The 6,000-nt window shown below is 42.5% G+C and overlaps 1 protein-coding gene across 2 annotated transcripts in view; it reads right to left on the minus strand.

The window, feature by feature from the left end:
• Positions 1-5,098, minus strand: part of HTR2C (5-hydroxytryptamine receptor 2C) — a 282,832-nt gene extending 277,734 nt beyond the window's left edge. For both annotated transcript variants that reach the window (XM_032250774.1, XM_032250775.1), the window contains exon 1: positions 4,998-5,098. The gene's annotated coding sequence lies outside the window, so the exon portion shown is untranslated. The remainder of the gene's footprint in view (positions 1-4,997) is intronic.
• Between the last annotated feature and the right edge of the window lie 902 nt (positions 5,099-6,000).

The raw sequence follows: 6,000 nt of genomic DNA on the forward strand, positions 1-6,000 counted from the left end.
TTTGTGGGAGTGCTATCAGCACAGAAAGAGATAAATGATTTTTAATGATCCTTCTAACACTCAGTCTTAGACCTCCAGGGCTTCTATTTTACTGCTTGAATTTCAAGTAGGCAGTCTTATGTAAAAGACCAAATATGAATGGCCTTTGTTGTGGTGTTACGTGTAGTAGAAACCTGTGAGTCCAACTCACAGTAGTAACATCTGCCTGTCCAGTCATCTCTACATACAATAGCATTATTTCCCTGACTTCATTTCTGTCTTAGTATTATCTCTGTAACTCCCCTGAGCTTCACTCAGCTTCTTGTCCCTCAGTCTCTCAGCATTAACAGCACTTTCTCATTTGCTTTACTTCTTTATTGGTAGCTGAATCTCCACATGAAATGTTGCATGTCTATCTCATTGCCTTGCCAAGCTGCATATCGAGGACTAATGGACATTGTCCATTAATATCCTCACATCCACATGCAGATTTGTTCTGTTCAAAGACTAGTTGTTACAGCATGAAAGAAAAATTAGCCAATTTCTAAACAGAGACAATAGTTTGTTGTTTAACAGCACGGCCTCTCGAATAAAACTACCTGGTTTCAAGCTTGGTTTTGTTCATTCGGTTTGAGCAGATTAACTTCTTTGTATGCCTCAGTTTCCCTAACTGCAAACTGGGTAGTAGTAGTACCTTCTCATGGGGTAGTCATGAAGCTTATATGAGTATATACCTGTAAACCTCTTAGAACCGTGTAGTGCATGGTAAATGTCAATAAATACTGGCCATTGTTACCACCTTTTATACCTGTCTTATGAAGACTTGCTAACTTGGCCAAGTCTTACTACTTTGATTACAGGAAGCTATACTTGAAGAGTATTCAGTGAATCTTGACTCCTGAGATAAAATGAGAGATACATATGTTTAAAATACACTTGCAAAAGATTTGAGAACTGTGACATTTATTCAGAGGCATTTACTGATGACTTTAAAAAATGTATTATGTTTTATGAAAAAATAAAGGAAACCTTAGCCAATTCATTCATTGCTACCCTTGTGTAGACATTAGTTGACATTGTCTTTGGTTTCAGTGGTGTTCAGTTTTCACTTTATATTTTTACATTGAGCTCACCCCCACACCCTGCCATTAATGCTAATTCAACTTTGAATTTAAATACCCATATATGACTGGTGGCTGTTGCACTGGACAATGCAATACTAAAGCTTTCTAATAGCTTTCAAAAAATTTATGCATAGTTCTTAATAAGTAATAATAATAATAATATGTTGCCAAAGGGTGTACTTGTATTTAAAGGAGACAATGACTAAGATTAAAGAGGAAAATTCCTGAATGTAGAATTTCAAGTTATATGGAAAACCATGAAGCCTACAGTTTAGGGACCAGGCATTTAGAGAATTCCTTTCTAGTGCCTCTCAAATTAGACCATGTAAGTGGTCATCTATGAATAAGGTTAACTATAATTAACAAGGTTGACTGTATCAAATACCAGCTATATGAACAATGCTGTGATAAGCAAGTATTTTAGGAAACAGCAGATGGCACAGTCTTAGCCACAGCTAAGAGGAGGAATGAATATCAAGGTTGAAGTAGAGATGCCAGGTAGAAGGAGACAAAAACAGAATTAAAATTCCATCTTATGTACATCTTATTTGAAATCCTGCTTTCACTATGTCATTTGAGCATTAAAATGTCAGAAGTGATTCGCAAAGAGTTGTTGTAGGTGAGCATTAGTATTAAATCTGCTAGTGACTTGCCAAATGATGATGCAACTTAACCACTTGGTTGGATTCGATGTTATTTGTCTAGAATGGAGATGACTAGACTGTTTTGCCCCAATGTTCTCAGTATATGAAAAAGCCTTCTTAAAATGTCTTGAAGAATGGTAGTGTTGAAGAAATCCATGACTTGAACACATATTAGGCTGTTGATTGGTGATTTCTTTTTGAGGTTCAACAGTACAATACGTAGATAAAATAACATAGGTAGCCTAGAATGCTAACAAATAAATAATAAATGTTGCTTAGTGAAATACTTTAAAGTTTTCAAAGTGCTTAATACCCATCTGTTTCACAACAATCAGGTGGGGTTATATGTGATATTGACATAAAACATTACAATAATATATTATTAACTTTAATTTATGATGAAGTTTTCCTAGTTTGCTTATGGCTACTCAGGCAGCTAGAGTGACATGATTTATCAGTTCTTCCACTAGACAACACTAAGCCATATCAGATGCTTTACTAAAATAATTTCAGTGCATATACATCGTCCTTTTGTGAGGTATTTCATTGCTATGAAGGTGAGGTGGTAAGATGCTTTTTAATAATACTGGCCAAATAGTCTGGAGCTTCAGGAGCCATTAGAACGTGGGAATTAATTATCTTCCAGTGGGCTCAGCAAAGTGCAGCCTCCTTCAATCTCAAACCTTGAACAATTTAATAAGAACAGCTGAGGATATTTAAAGTTGGTTACTGATAATCTCTCCTCCAAATTTTGTTTTAATTTTTGTGTTTCCCTTAGCTGGAGAGGGATAATGTTTCCTTAAAGGAAATACATGAAACAGTAAAATTATTGAGGTTTACTCAATTATAATGTTGGGCTAATCCATTAGAATGCTAGGCTTTTAAATTTTACTTTTATTGCTACAGAAATAAATATGCTCTTCCCAAGTAGCCTTGGAAACATAAATAAATATTCCTTATTATCTTGCCTTAAATTAATTTTTGAGAATACCTTGAGAAATTGAGGGGAAAAATCTAATGACACCAAAAAAATGGAGGATAATAATATCTTCATCATTCATAGACTTGCTATGAAGACTATATGACGTAATATACATATGTAATAGTCCTGGATCCACGTATGGCATCCAGGAGGTTCTCAGAAATATCAGTTCTCACCTCGCTTCCAATGAATTCATATTGCACAAAAACCTGTTACATTATCTGAAAAAGTCATCACTGTCATCCATGCCACCTCTAGATGGAGATAAACCCCTCAAGAAAGCAAAGAAAGGGTTAATAACCCTCTCTATATAATGCAGATAGAAAAACACTGTTATTGTTGCTAAAGCACCCCAAATCCTACCTTGACATTGCAATCACAAACCTTATCCACCTTCAGAATTTCAGGACTTGCGTTGGGCTTGTTGTTGTAGATGATAGATGCTATTAGGAAAGAAATCATGTTTATGAAACAAATACTTTCTTCCCTCCCCAGGAGGATCAGAAGAATTTATTAGGGAACGAAAACTATAATTAAATATTGTATAAACTACCTCCCAAAAATACGGACAAAATTATTTATTTCCCCCCACCTGTGGGGTGGAATGGGTGGAGGGTGATTGTAGATTATTCCAAAACAACCAGGTGCTAAGGAAATAATACTCTTCAGAAAAGACAATATTCAGTACGACTTAAGTAGTGCAGAAGAGATGCAATGATCGCGGTATATATCATTTTCTGTGGGACATGTCAGTTGGCCTTTGTGATTTGTCTACACATATGTAGCCAACTACACAGTAACACCTTGTTTCTATTGCACTTATATTTTGATTGTCAGAATGGCTGATATATATGTAAACTTCTTCATGAAAAAATTAAACTGTAGAACCCAGATGTCTTTTATCATTACTGTGTGTGTGAGGTCGCAATTGTCTGCAATCTGGGGAGCTCAGAGGTTACTCACTGCGCAACATTTTCTCTCCCCACACCCACCCCCCAATCATCTTAGCTCAACTGTATATGAGCGTCCCTTGGTTAGCCTGCCTAAAAGGTATGTGGTAAGGGGCATATGCACTTAGTGGCTCAGCAGTCAGGAGCTTCCTTGGATGGGACATGTACTGGTAAATATTAATGAAGAAGCTGCGCGGTACTAGCAGTGATTCCCGACAAAATTAGATATCTTTTAACTGCCGAATGTCCCTATCTGAATTTTGAGTCGGGGAACGCTGTCGCTTAAAATACAAGGTTCTCAAACACAATGCAAGTGTCTGTCACCTTAGGTCACATACTACCCAACAGGAAGCAAAAGGCAAAGGGCATGGTGCAGAAAAGAAACAGACACACAGACACGTTTTGCAATGACGAACTTTATGTGACATCAGGAACGGCAACCTGTTCTCATGTTTAGCAATTCCGAGGTACGCTGTAAAGAATGCTTGTCAGGTAAAACTGAGTAAAGGGACAGGAATATGAGGCAGCGCGGCAGACTTTTCCGCAATCCTTTTCAAAATATAAAACTGTAACCAAATGACTTAGATACGTTAATAATAATAATAATAAAATGTTGACTGGATGCCCTTATCGTCTCCTCTTAAGCTTAGGTGACCATCAGCAGCGCTGTTCAAATTCAGCTAACAGCTGTTATTAGACCAAGACTCAGATCCGCAGTGTGTATCTCCCCAGAGTTTCGGATGTTCTCTGAGACCCTCCGAAAAATTAGGGTCTGTTTTCAATGAGAACATAATAAAGGATCCTTGGTTCCCCCTCTGTCCGCACTGTCCCAAACCTTGCGCCCCCTCCCACTTCCCTGCAGTCGAATTTCTTAACATTGTAGTCGGTCCTCCAACTCAGTTGCACCTTCCGCAGCCCGACCCTCTACTCAGCGACATTGCGTTCAGTTTCCCTCCTTTCTCTCCTCCCCCTCCTCACTTCTTGTCACCCCACCCCCGCCTTCCGTTTCTGTCTCGGCTTCCCACGCGCCAGGTTCTCTAGACCCCCGCCTCCGCCCAGCGCCTTCATCTCGAGCCCCCGCTCCCAATCCCCTTCAAGACTTCAGTGCTCCTTCCGTGGAACCTAAGCGCCCCTCTTCTTCCAGAGACTCAAGTCTCCACGCGATTTGCGCGTTCAGAGTCCCTCCCCCCAACCTCCACCAGGGCCAGTGCGGTCCTGCAGGCTGCAGCCATCTGGGACCTATCCCCGCTCCTCACCCCATCCCCCGCCTAAATCGTTAGGGTCTCGGCTAGCAACGCCGCCCGGGGCTCCAACTTACCACTAGCGTCCGGGAGGAAGATGAGACAGCGGTCGCCGCGGCGGCAGCTAGACGAGAAACGGACTCGGCTGCAATCGCCCAGCGGAGCCCGCGGCAGTCGGTGCGCTGCGCTGCGCTGCGCGCCGCAACCTCGCGACTTGGCGGAGGGAGAGGAACGGAGGGAGCTCGGCGCGATGGGGAGCGCCGGCAAGTCGACCTCCTTTGGGCGACCGTGCGCCCCCCCGGCTAGGTTTGGCTTTTCTCGCTCCGCTATCTTACTCTAGCTTAGTAACTGACCACCTCCAGCATCTCTGCACTAATCGCTTCTTCTTTCTTCTTCGTTGGCCCCTAACTAACTACACTACTCTAAACGGACGAAGGCCATCACACGAGCGCCACGACGATCTCGACGACTCCGACGACAACGAAGTACAGACAGAGAGAAGAAAAGTTCATAAGCAATCGGCAGGTAAGGGGAAAGGCAGGCCAATGGAGCAACCAAGGCTAGCAATTCAGCCGCTCCACAGGCAGAATCGGAAAGATTGGTGCATCTGAGGAAGGAAGCGTCCTCAGCGAGCACCAGACCGCCTGCCTAGCGCGGGTGAATCTGCACCGCGCTCTTGAGCCAAACGCGGGATGAGGGGTGGAGCCAAAAGTAGCCAATCAGCGATCAGCATTATGTTGCCCCCGGGCCTGTTTGGACCGGACTGTTAGTGCATCTGGAGCCTGCTGGCAGAGGGCGTGAGACCCAGTGGTGGAGGTGGGGGTGGGGGTGATGATTAACTTAATTCACTAGGCCTGGAGAGTGGGGGGAACAAGGTTCAGCCATGGCACCGGATGGAGGGAGAGCTTAGGTACCCTCAAAGATTCACAGCATACCCCTCCCCAAACACACACACACACACACACACACACACACACACAAACACACACCCCAGTACATTTCATTTCAACAAACAGTATTTCCAAGTCTTGCAAATTTCACCAAGCTTTGAAACTCTCTTCAGGGGTCTCTGTTCCGACT

This window comes from Sapajus apella, unplaced genomic scaffold, assembly GCF_009761245.1.
Source record: "Sapajus apella isolate SASKATOON/1434 unplaced genomic scaffold, GSC_monkey_1.0 scaffold73, whole genome shotgun sequence".
Lineage (NCBI taxonomy): Eukaryota > Metazoa > Chordata > Mammalia > Primates > Cebidae > Sapajus > Sapajus apella.